The following is a 13,943-nucleotide window of genomic DNA, read 5'->3' as shown; positions in this document are numbered from 1 at the left end:
TTGTTTTTTTTTTTTTTTTTAATACTTTGCTACCCTCGTCACAGTGCAGGCAGAGTGGCCGAGCGGCCCTCTCTCCTTTAAGAAACGAGAATTAGCTGCTGTTTTCATGAACCTTTTCTCTTCTGTCTTCTGTGCAGAATCCTGAGAGAACTCATGGCTGTTTGACGGTTCCATGAAGAACCATCAACTTCTAAACAACCATTTTATTTAGTGGAGGGATCCTTAGGTGGGAAAAAAGGTTCTCTTTCACAGTTTCTCAAATGGGGGTACGCTTACCCCTGGAGGTACGTGGAGGAACTCCAGGGGGTACGTGAGATTTTTAAAAATTATACAATACGTAGATCCGACCAAGCAATCTGATTGATCAATCAGACGTTTAGAATGTGCTCAAATGAGCATGACAGCACGGCTAGCCGTGCGCAAATAAAAAAAAAAAAATACTGAATCAATCACTGAAAAGCCGCTGTTAACTTTGTTAGTCTGTATAATGGACCGGTTTGTCAATTTTGATTTCTTTGGCGACCTAAGTTTGGATAAACGGCTGAACGAGGAAGACAAGACAGAAGAGAAAAAGGAGAGATACGCGAGAGTGACGAGTGAAGAGCTGGATCAGCTGGAGAGTCAGGAAATGAAGCCGGTACGGCCCGATCAACGTCTTGGGCCGTCAAATGTCTACAACACTACCTGACAAACACCGGGCAAACAGCTGATTTCTCACCTGTAAGGAAAGAAGAGCTGAACAAGATCTCTGTGAATTTTATGGAGCTTTAATTTCTATAATAAAGAGAATGAGATGCCTCAGGAGTCAGCACCACGGACAGTACCTGCTGAGGCGGATTCAGCACCACGGACAGTACCTGCTGAGGCAGATTCAGCACCACGGACAGTACCTGTACGATTTTCCATGGAGATGTGCAGCTATAACTTTGTTCTTGTTATTAATGCGATAATGTTATCAGTTATTAATGAGTCTATTATTTAATTAACTGATTTAATGTCTCGAGACGCTGTTGCCATGGGTTACGGCAGCCAGCTGGGCAGCGGGCCGTGGCGCGGAGGAGGAGGAGCGAGGCTGAAGCTGGTCAAGATCCCCACGACCTGCAGGACACACACACACACACACACACACACACACACACACACACACACACACACACACACACACACCATGTACATGACTGAAACAACAGAGGTTTCAATGTTTCAAATCCCAGTTTCCCAGAGTGACGATTAATTTTTCCAGAAGAAAAGATCAATTTCCTGTCCGAGGCTCCACCTGTGCTGCCCCCTGCTGGCCGTGTCTCAGGCCTGCAGCTGATCCCCTCAGCAGATTCTACTCTGACATGGGATTCAGGAACAAGGAGATCGTGCTGATCTGAGCCCAGAATCAGCAGATTGTTTTCTTCTGAATCGGCCCAAGTCACAGCAACGTCTCTTCAGAGTCCAGATGCTGAGGAGGAGGTCGGGGTTCTGGACTCAAACCAGCAGGATTTCCTTCAGACTGGATCCCACAGGAGGAGGACAAACAGTTTCCACTGTTTTTTTTTTTTTTTTCTTGCAAAATTTCTCACTTTCTAATCTCAGAATTTTTGAGTTTTTTTCTCATACATTTGTGAGGTTTTCCCTCATAAATTTATGACTTTAATCTGACAGAATATCTAAGTTCCTTTTCTCAGAATATTACCTGCCTGCCTTCCTTGGCCCCGTATTTTTTTTCTGTACGGCGGCCCTGATAGGCTGTTGTAGAACACAGCCTGGGGAACTCTCCCAGGCACAGCTTACAGGACGTCCCAGCCGGGCCGGTACTGTCTGCTGCCACAGAGCTGGGAACACAGAGAGACACAACACACACATATTTACCTGACCTTAGCACACACTTGTATGTGTGTAGTTCACCAAAACACACACACACACAGACACACACAAAACTTTCTGCAGGACTGGGTGGCCTACATGTGGAGGGCGTGCGGCTCTGCTGCTCCTCTGGCTGTGGGCCTCGTTCACCAGAATCTAAACTTTCTTCTTAAATTAAAGTGAGGAATTTAAGAGAAAAATCTTGGATGCTGTCTTAGATGTAAGTGGTGAATTTATGAAAAAAAAAAAAAATTCAAATTTCAAAAATCAAAGCACCCTCAGCACCCCTACTTCCCGCGTCTCTCCTGCGACAGTCCTGAGTATGTGTGTGTGTGTGTGTGTGTGCTTGTTTGTTTGTTTGTTTTGGAGGAAATGGTGCTGCTCCCCCCAGCCGAGTCCCAACACTGACCTTCTAAGCACCTTAGCACGTTTGGTGTGTGTGTGTTTGGGTGATGGTGATGTCACCTGAGGGTGTGTTCCTTCCTCATAACTTCAGTCTCAAAGTTGTTTGTTGACTTTGCCCTTGGGTCTTTAGTTTATTTGAGTGGGTGTGCAACAAAGTAATAGGGGGTGCTCGCTTGTCCTTGATACCTCCAAGACCCTGGAGGTGGTTGTTGACGTCCCCTGGGAACAAACCACCATCCCTGCACTGGAAGTCAACAGCCGGTCTCAGTGTCATCATCGACCACAAACTCACCTTTAAGCCCCACACTGAAGCTATCCTTGCCAAATGTCCACAGCACCTGGACTTCCTCAGAAAACCATAACACTCCAGGTCAGCCAGTCCGTTCTCGACCAGCTTCCTACTGGTCCCTCATTGAATCCACCGTCACTGTGAACATAACAGCCTGGTTTGGAGCAGGGAGCAACATTCACACAGGATCAGCAGCAAGATCACTGGACAGGACCAGGAGCCACCAGGAGCATCTACAGGAAACCAACCAGGAGTGAAGGATCCCTGCTGGCCTTGGACTGCACACACACCCTGCTCAGCCATGACACGCCCCCCTCCCCAGGCCGCACATACAAATCCCTGACACTCAGAACCAGGCGGCCATGTTTTTAAGCTGTTTACGGTCTGACCTGTCATCAGTGGGTTCATCAACTCTGTGTCCCAGCTTTGCTCAAACCCACGAAACTTTATTGTAAGTTCTAGTGGAGATCCTGAGGTTTCCCAAGATCCCAAACATGAAATCCAGGGGAATGTGTCTAAAATGTGCACAGGACATGTAGATATTTTCTATGTGATGTGATTCTACAAACCAACGGCATCTTGGCTTTGAATATTTCCCTCAGCATCAGAGAGATGGAGCTTCAGCAGAGACACAACAGGGAGGAGACTCTGTTGTGTAACATGGACAAATCAGACATGTACACAGGTAGACCCAGGTGGTGTCCAAGCACCGGCCCTTCTGGCTCTTACTAGATAAGTGCCCTTTTTACAAGACAGTTGTTTATATTTCTTTTCTCTATTTTTTTTTTTTTTTTTTTAAGTTTAGTTTTAAATTTGGCCCATGGCATCATTCTCAATTAAAAGTGAGTTGTAATGCCCGACAGCTGCCCTTGAATTTTAACTCTGCAAGACCTCAGGAGCCCCACCCCTCCTGCTTGGACTGTCCCAGAGCGCCCAGCAAGATCCTCGTCTCTGTTTTATATTTATCACTTTATTACTTTGTTGGTCATCCTGCTGGAGACAGCCAGGGAACCAAAGTGCTTGTCCTGACCCTGACCCTGTTGTGACATTAAACCACAAGTAAACCATTTCAGGTGGACTACAGGCTGATAATTTGGAGGGTAGTGATCAACTGAAAATGTCCAGTTGTTAGAGGGAATTTCAGATATTCCAATATTTTGTTTTGTTAAGGTGACGGTTTGATGGAAGTTTGTTATGAGTAAGATTGGAGAAACGCTGAAGAGAAGAAATTAAAGTCAGTGAGGTTATGCCTTCGCCATCCTAGAAAAAAAAAAGAAAAAAACATATTTCCCCAGCATGACCAGTGCAGAGGAGCAGTCGGACTAGCGCCACCAGTGTACAGGCCGCCACCCTGTGGCCAAAAATATATTGCATCGCTGAAAGAATTAGATTTAGAGTGTAATGTCTCTTTATTGGATGACAGTGAAAACACGAAGTGGCAAAGGAAACTAAGAACAGCACAGTCATTTGAGTCTGTATCAGCTACAACTTTATAAAAAAGAACAAGGAACAAAACAAGTGATGTGATTTTTTTAAAAAATTCAGCAAAATAAATAAAATATATAAAATAAATGAGAGGTAAAAGAAGAGGGATCAAGAGAGCAGAGCAAACAGAATCATTTTTAAATTAAACAAAATTAACTTTGTTTAGATTGAAAATATGGATCCCTCCTCCTCTTTTAATAATATCATTTCTGTGTTTTTGGGTAAAATCACAATCAGGTTGATAGAAGAGAAGAGGATAAAACCAATATTTTTTGTGAACGTGTTACACCTCAACACACACAACACAACATGAAAACACCTGCAGTGTAACAAGGAGCCGTGGACAACTTGAGGAAATTATGAGAAACAAGTCACATTAAATTATAGAAGAGGAAACAATTCACAGCATGAAGAAGCTGATAATTTCACATCACTGACTCAAACAGGAACTGTATGAGGAGGAGTGACTGCACGTTCATTAGTACAAAGTTATAATACACCAAAATAATACAGAGGGAAAAGTAGATTTGAAATCCATCTGTGTCTCCCAGGTGGGAGGCGTGGTGTTCAGGTTTATATTATATTATTTATATTTAGACTTGGGACCCGACGGCTGTTTTTACCGAAGTACACTGGTTGGAAGGGCCCCCTGGGAATTTTTGCATAGAGCCCCAACAGACTCTAGAATCGCCTCTAAGAATGGGGAAGTGAAAGCAGAGCCTCGTGCTGCTCTGAATCCGCCGTGCCGCTCCCTCTGTGCTCAAAGTGCAGATTGTCCAGTTGACTCCAAAGTGTCCTGTGTTAGCAGCCGCTGTGTGGAAACAGGAAGTTGACTCTTTTTAATGGGAGTTGTGTGAAAGTGCTCAGCAGTCAGAAAGTGAACAGGAGAGCAGAGCAGAGACTGTGAAGCAGCTGGACTCCACTGGACTCCCCGCTCTCACTGCAGGTGAGGACAGGCCGCTCGGTGTGTGTGTGTGTGTGTGTGTGTGTGTGTGTGTGTGTGTCAAAAGTCAAAGTCAAAGTGCCTTTATTGTCATTATATTGTGAACAATACAATGAAATTAAAAGTGCTGCTCTGTTTGGTGATACGGGTAACACAACACAACATAACTGTGTGATTGAACCTGGTAGTCTGAGTTTTTAGTGATCTGTAGCGTCTCTCAGAGGGCAGCAGGTGGAACAGATGGTGACCAGGATGCGTACAGTCTGTGATGATGGTTGAGGCTCTGCTGAGATAGCAGCTACTGGCAATTTCATCAAGGGAGGGAAGAGAGCAGCCAATGATTTTTTGGGCAGTTTTTATTACCCTCTGCAGAGGCTTCCTGTCCATCACAGAGCAGCCAGCATGCCAAACTGTGATGCAGTATACCAGTATGCTCTCAATGGCAGAAGGGTAGAATACCACCAGCAGCTGAGTGTTCAGACCATCCCTTCTCAGGAACCTCAGGAAGTGCAGACGTTGTTGAGCCCTTTTTCACCGCAGCCGTGGTATTGACAGACCAGGTGAGGTTATTGGAGATGTGGATGCCAAGAAATTTGAAGTTTTGAACCCTTTCCACACATTTATCCTCTATGAATAGTGGAAGATGCTCCCTGCTGCGTTTCCTGAAATCAGTTATGAGTTCTTTAGTTTTTTTGTGTTTAGTTTTAGGTTGTTGGCTGAGCACCACCTCACTAGCCTATGCACTAAGCCTAGCATATGCAGACTCGTCTTCTCCTGATATGAGCCCTACTACTGTCGTGTCATCTGCAAATTTTATGATAGTGTTTGTGGAGTGTGCAGGTGTGCAGTCATGGGTGTTTAGTGAGTACAGAGTTGGGCCAGTGCTGAGTGTGATGCTGAGTGTGATGGTGGAGGAGAGATGGGGTCCAAGCTTGACAGTCTGTGTGCGGTTTGTTAAGAAGTCTTTAATCCAGGTGCAGGTGTGGGTGGGCAGGCCGAAGTCAGATAGTTTGCTGATCAGTATATTAGCGATGATCGTATTGAATGCAGAGCTATAATCAACGAATAGCATTCTCACATAGCTCCCACTATGTTCTAGATGGTCAAGCGCTGAGTGGAGAGCTATGGCAATAGCATCCTCTGTTGATCTGCCCTGCCTGTAGGCAAACTGATGCTGGTCGAAGGCTGGGGGAGACTGGTTAGGAGGTGTTTCAGTACCAGTCTCTCAAAGCACTTTGTGATAATGGGAGTCAATGCAACTGGCCTATAATTATTTAAACTGTCAATGGTGTGTTTCTTTGGGACAGGGATGATGACTGCTGATTTTAGGCAGGGTGGGACAATGGCTTGTGCTAGAGACAGGTTGAAGATGTTTGTGAAGACAGTGCAGAGCTGGTCAGCACATACCTTGAGCACCTTCCCAGGTACCCCATCGGGGCCAGCAGCCTTCCTTGGGTTCACCATAACAAGTGCACATTTCACTTCATGTTCCTGTAAAGTGAGTGCACAGGAGCCAGCGGCTGGTGGCGTTAGTGGGTCTGAGAAGTGTTTGCCTCAAAACGGGCGAAAAAACAGTTCAGTTCTTCCACCAGTGAGGCGTTTGTGTTGGTAAGTGTGGCGCTGCTGCCCTTGCAGTTGGAAATGTGCTGGATGCCCTGCCATACCCTTCTTGGATCGTTCCCCAAGAAGTGGTCATCCACCTTCTTCTTGTAGGCCCGTTTGGCGTTCCTGATGCCTCTCTTCAGGTCAGCCCAGGCAGTGCTGTACATGCTGGTGTCCCCTGACCTGAAGGCAGTGTCACGGGCCTTGAGGAGTGACTGTACCTCCTTTGTCATCCAGGGTTTTTGGTTAGGAAAAACCCTGATGCATTTCTCTACAGTCACATTGTCAATGCAGTGGGTGATATAACCTAATACAGTCTGTGATGCTCAAATAAGTCCCATATGGTGTCTGAAAAACAGTCTTGTAGCTGAGAGAGCGCTCCCTCAGGCCAGGCTCTGATGATCTTGGTGGCAGATGTTTGCTTTGTCTACTTTCGCTCTCTCAGTTCACTGTGTACCTCGCTCGACCATTTCTCTCTCACCACCCCTCCCCCACTCCCTCTTGCCTGTACAGACAGTAACCCTAGATGTGTGAAACTGTCTCTGTATAAAGAGTGCTCACAAAATATAATGTAGGCCATGTTTTCCTTAATTGAATACATAATTAGTCGTTTGGGCCGCTAGAGTAATGAGTTTGTGTGAAGGTGATTTCGGTGCATCATATTTTCCCTTCGCTGTGAGTCCCTGACCTTTAAGTAAGTAATCTCTTGTTTATTTACTTAGTTCTGTGAAAACTGAAATGTTGTTGTTTCAGATGTTAGATATTACATATCGGCCTGTGTTGCTAATATAATTACATAGAGACGGCAGTAGGTAAATCTATGTTTCCTTGTTGTATTTTCCTCCATGTTGATGCTGTTTGTGAGGATGTAGTTAGTTTCGTGCAGAAGGTGTGTGACTGTGACGCACTTTAAACCCTCAGGAGCGCACCTCGGCGCTGCGGGGGAAACTTTATAAGTCGGTTGCTGCCGAGTGAATAATTCTCCTTTCACCTCGCCAGTCACTGTCTGCGTTATTCTGTGTATTATTCTACTAGTCTACTGTGCATTAATCCCTGTATTAAGACAGTTTAAAATGTTTAGTGACGGAAATACATCGCTAAGTTGGAGTGGAATTTATATTACGTGTGTCGCCACAAGGGGGCACTGTGACCTTGATAATTCTGTCTGTTTATGCCTATAAGCTTTGAGGTGCACTGCACTGTCTGTTATTCCTGCCTGTTGACCAGTGGTGTTGTTATTCTGAGTGTAGACAATTTATATCCTTTATATTTTGTCATCAGAATAAGTAGTAACATTTTTTATTATCTTACTGTTGTACTGTTACTATTATGCAAATATGGCCGGTAATTTAAATGGCCTTGTTATTACAGAGATTTGAAGACAAACAAATATCCTTATTTGTTCCATAGACCACACCTGCCAAGGATGCACAAGTTTGTTGAATAAAGGGAAAGAAAAAGAGCTGCGTCCTGAGCAACACCACAGAGACTCTCACCTGGTCACACCTGAGCCAGCCACCATACTAACTGTCTCTGCTCACTAGGGCTGTAGTCAACCAAAGAAAATCTTGGTCGAGTAATGTCCTGAAATTTTGACCAAAAGTCGACTAACCAGGGGCCGGCGGGAATACAAAAAAAAAAAAAAAAATTACTATTTTTAGATTAATTAACTGGGCGGTAGCCTACCTGGTAGCCTTGTCCGCCTTAATGAATTCTAAATAAACATAAACAATTAGTATTTGCAGTATATTAAATTGTTTTGACCTGATTATTTTGCACTGAATGACACTCGAGTCGGTCGGCTCTGACAGCGCTGCATCATGTGCACCTACGCAACATCATAGCCTATGATTTCCAGAAATAGTACTATGTCAACTAGTAACATCAGAACAAGAACTGTTGAGGTATATGCAACATAATTTAGACAATTGTTTTTGTCATGTGTTATAATAATTGACCTTCCACTATTATTCCAGCCTGCACGGTGCGTGTCCTCGCACAGAGCGAGGCTGAACATCTGAGACGTGAACAGACTGGGGGAAGCTGCTGTTGTTGCAGGTGTGTGTGCCTGCAGTTATAAAACGATTAGTAGATTAAAACTTTGAAATGTGCCAATTCTGATATGTTTATACTCCAAACTGACGGAGCAACCTAATGCAGACATGTTAGCATGCCGTTTTTAGGTGCTATGCCATGTTGGTTGTTGAGCCGTGATACGCAAAGTTTACATTCTACTTTTTTTCCATCTATTTTGGTAAAATGCTGCCACACTGACGACGTCTTTGACATGGTAAAGGACTAAATGTTCATTAAACGTTCTTAATTAAGCAAATATTCGGAAAACCAGGCCTAATTTTTTCTTCAGTTCAGAACATACGGGCCTACCTGTCTGTCTCCAGTGGGTTGGGCTAATCCAAAACTGTGAAAACAAGGGGGGTGTTCTGAAGACAGACTGTTACCTGTGAAACAGGAAGTTCTGAAAACACCCCCATCAGCACCTAATGCTTTACTCCTGATAAAATTAACACGGCAAATAATCGACCAATCAGATTTTGGTCGACCAAGAACATATCGACCAATAAATCGACCAGTTGACTAACAGACTACAAGGCAAGGCAAGTTTATTTGTATAGCACAATTCAACACAAGGTAATTCAAAGTGCTTTACAGAGACATTAAAAGCAACAAGACACAATTTAAATCAATAAAACTAGAGAAATAGAAATAGGAGATAGAAATTGAGAAAGATAGTGATAATAAAATATAGTAACATGAAATAAAAACAGGCTCCTGTTCCTGCTCAATACATTGCATCTAAAAGCACTGCATACACAGTCATTATAGTTAAACTATAGAACATTTGTATAGCTGCCTGAGCGATACGACCAAGGGCCCAGGGCGTGATAGGCCTTATCACCCCCGCGGCTCCCTGCCACCAAAAAGTGCTCTTAGACAACATTTATGTTTAATTTCAAAACTGGCTCTGTCAGAGATTTCAGCTAGGATCTCTTGTCCCTGGCTCTGAACCATCTTGAATTTGATTGGTTGGGTCTGTTTTTTAATGAGTGTATAAGACATCCCCCTTAATAATACACCCAATGCACGCCCACTATTTGCTCTTGAGTCCTTCACTCAGAGTCTTACAGGTTCCACACACTGGTCTTATTCAGATCTTAATGACTCTAAAGATCCATCACAGGATGTCTCCCTTCTAGATCTGAATTCACAGCACGCTCGTCAGCCCTAATGCTCACCGTACCAAGGTTACTGGCAGAGCACAGCAAGCGCTAGTGTGCTGAATCAAGTACGCATGTGTGAAGGTTTGAGGCTGAACTTATGAGGAAGTAATGTCACAGATCAGAAGTACACACTCACACACACACACGCACGCACGCACGCACGCACGCACGCACGCACACACACACACACACACACACACACACACAGGACTGTTGCAGGAGAGTCAGCAGCGTCTTCTCTCTCTGTGTTTCCTCTCCAGATGAAACTGAAAAAAACGGATTTCCGTGTTTTCACATCTTAAAGCCCCGCTAACTGAACCTGATACAGGAAGCGACATACAAACACATTTCTTCCTAGTTTTGTTTTCCTATCTACAATTAAAATTTTTTGCCAGTGATCCAGTGATTTCTTACAGAAGTGTATCGCTGCCACACCAAAAAAAGAAAAATGTATTAGTATCACGTTATTACATGAAAAGTATATTAATGTTTTTCGCGTTATAACAATATATGATTTATCACGTAAGAAAATGAAAAGTTTCACGTTATGAATTCCCAAAATGTGAAATGTGGTCTGACAGCTTGCATCAACTTGGCTGAAGTTCCTTTTTTCTGCTGTCGACACACCAAGAGAGGAAATATTATGACCTGTTGTTTCATCTGATATATTATTTTTTACCCAACTATCAGCTACTGTTTCAGTACTAACCGTTTGTAACCTGAGCATCTGCATCTTAAAAAACAAACAAGAGGTTGTTAGAAAACTATCAAGAAATCAGTTCTCAGTTACATGAAACATATCTTTGAAAACTGGTTTAAAATGTTGTACACAAAGAAATCAGAACATGAGCAGAACAATCGTCAGAGAATTATTTAAAAAAAAAAAAGGTACTAGACAACAATTTATTTTTATTATAGATGCACATGTAAAATTAAATGACAAGAAAATGACAGGGAATTTTGTTGAGATGATGAAATGAAACTTTTCTGCCTGTCAGTTGTTGTCAGTCCATGTGTGAAGAGTCCCAGAGGATTCAAAGTCCTCTGTAGATGAAGCTGCTCAGTGGGTTTGATGTAAAGGGCGGCTGCTCTGAGTGTTACGTCCACTCTGTATATGTGACATGGTGCTGACAGGAAGACAGCACACATCCTGTCATGGAAAGCTTGTTGTCATCAATCAGCCGCTGTGTTTGTGTCAAGGTGTTGGCTCTGCTATGGAACCGGCTGGGAAGAGAGAGAGGAGGTTCCCCGCCTCTAGAACCACTCTGTCTGGAGAACATGACAGCCAGACCAAAGCTCAGAGGTAAGACGAGGATCTCTGACTGTCCATGACTGTTCTCCATCTCAGAGCTCAGCAGGCAAATCAGCACAGCAGCATTATTCACAGGAACAGCTCTGTGTGTGTTGTGTTGAAGGCCTGAACCTGAACCTGAACCTGGACCTGGACCTGAGCCGAGCTGTGTGTCCATGAAGAGTGACCAGTCTATGGATCGACCTATTGACTTCAAAGATGGATAGCACTCTGTGGATCATGGGTAATTATATCAAAGTGATGATAAAACAGATTCACAGTCATTACATACAGAATTGGTTCCAACCTTCAGACTCTGTTGACTTTTAATGTGTGTGTGTGTGTGTGTGTGTGTGTGTGTGTGTGTGTGTGTGTGTGTGTGTGTGTGTGTGTCCTCCACAGAGTCCACCAGCAGAGCTCAGAGGTTCCCAGTGCTCAGTCTGCCCAGCAGCATCAAACAGACCTGGCCTCCATATTTATGGTGTGTAAATGTTCTTCTGCAGTATTGAGTGAGTCTATCCACATCTACAGTCACCCGGCGAATAGAAGAAATGGGGGATAATGTACATGCCCAGCTGAAGGAGAAAGCTAAAGATTTTGTGTTTTTTTTTTCATTGACATGAGGGCAATGACGTGCAGGACACATCACAACTGCTGATTTCTATTCAGGGAGTTAGTTCAAACTTTGAAGTGTCCGAGAAGTTGGCGGCTCTCCACAGTCTCACAGATACTACAATGGGAGGATATTTTTGGTAAAGTACGCCAAACGATGGAAGAGTTGGGTCTAGACTGGTCTAAGCTGGCTAGCATCACAACGGACGCCCTCCCACTACAAGTCCACTGCCTGATTCACCAGCAAGCACTGTGCTGCAAAGTTCTGAGGTGGGAATCTGTCATGAAGGTGGTTGTGTCCTCATTTAACTTCATCAGAGCAAACGGACTGAAACACAGGCAGTTCCAAGCCTTTCTCTCTGAGCTACAGACAGCCCACGGAGACATGCTTTACCACACCAAAGTCCGAAGCGTTTTTGTGACCTGCTATCCGAAACCAATGCCTTTCTCCTGACAAAGGGAAAGAAGGAATATAAGGAATAAATGCCAGAAGAGACATTTAAACAGTGAATTAAAAGCTTACTATATATATAGGAACCTTGAATGAATAGGTTACTATATAACAGTGAATTAAAAGGTTACTATATATATAGTGATCATTTAATTCACTGTTTAAATATCAGATAATGTGTGATATGCATGTGCATGTGGTCAACAGGCAGGAATAACAGACAGTGCAGTGCACCTCAAAGCTTATAGGCATAAACAGGCAGAATTATCCAGGTCACAGTTTTCTGTGTAAACAGAATAATTCAAAGAACTTGTAACTGACTTTTTTTCTTGTCTTTGTGTGTGTAATCAACTTGTGAATTTTTATAGTGATATCTGAAAGTAAAATTTTGATCCTTTTCCCCTGTGTGTTAAAAACAGTGTTTTTTGGTAATATGTGGTCATAAATAGGTGATTTTCAAAACTTTCCACCAATAGGATTTCCTGGGACTTTTTTTCCCCTCACTCAGGACAAACTGAGGATACAGAATCAGTTGAGTTTTTTCTCTTGCAATTTGTCCTAGGTTTTTTCATAAAATGACTGGACTAAAATAAGAATATTCCAGAACCCTTTTACTGCCGACATTAATGACACCCTGCTTTCTCTTCAATTTGAACTGGCAGAGTTGCAGACCTGTGATCTGCTGAAAGACGGATTCAGCCCCAACTGTCTCATTGAGTACTATGCTGCCCTCCCAAATGAGACCTACCCCAACATAAGAAAGCACGCAATGAAGATGTCCACAGTTTTTGGGAGCACATATATCTGTGAGCAAACTTTTTCACACATGAAGCTGATAAAAAACCCACTGAGATCAAAGCTCACAGATCAACACCTGCATCAGTCTCTGAGACTGGATGTCACTGGAATGGAACCTGACATCCATCTTCTCACCAGTCAGAAGCAAGCCCACAGCTCACACTGATATGGTAAGCCTGCTGATTTCAATTGCAATGAATATTAAAAAATGTCATTATAGTAATGTTTTTTTTTTATAGGCAGCATGTTCCTTGAATAGTGATGTCACAGACAAAATTACACTGCAGTATGTCATCTGCTGATGGGCTGTTTGTTTTTATCTGCCATCCCTGAAGGGCCTGCATGCTTCCAGGATCACCCTGAAATAAGTAGGAGAGATTGTGGTTGACTGCTCCCACCCTGGAGGCAGGATCCGCATCCTCACAGGATTACAATTATCAATAATAACAATACAGTTATTCTGGACTAATGTTATTAGTTATGGGATTTTATATCATGCCATCAGTTTGTGTTGTTATTTTCTATAAAATAAATGGGGTATCTGTGGTACTTCAAATATATACATGTGAAGACTTTTTTTTTTTTTTTTTTTTTTTTTACTTTTTTTTGCAAATCAACAGGTGGCGCCAAAGCCAAATGAAGGGCAGCTGCAACAAATGATCATTATAATCTCCACAATAATACTGGTTGTCAGCCTGGCCCGTATCATTTCCTGTTATAGACTGACCCCGCCCCCCCATCACAGAAAGGAAAGCTGATGTGCCCCCCACCTAAAAAAGTTTGGGGACCCCTGATTTACACCTTCCTGTTTGCTAAGTTGGAGTGGAATTTATATTACGTGTGTCGCCACAAGGGGGCACTGTGACCTGGATAATTCTGCCTGTTTATGCCTATAAGCTTTGAGGTGCACTGCACTGCCTGTTATTCCTGCCTGTAGAGAATTTATATCCTTGACATTTTGTCATCAGAATAAG

Source organism: Myripristis murdjan, chromosome 24 (assembly GCF_902150065.1).
Source record: "Myripristis murdjan chromosome 24, fMyrMur1.1, whole genome shotgun sequence".
Classification (NCBI taxonomy): Eukaryota; Metazoa; Chordata; class Actinopteri; order Holocentriformes; family Holocentridae; genus Myripristis; species Myripristis murdjan.
The sequence above is the reverse complement of the archived record's forward strand: the minus strand, read 5'-3'. Positions refer to the sequence as shown.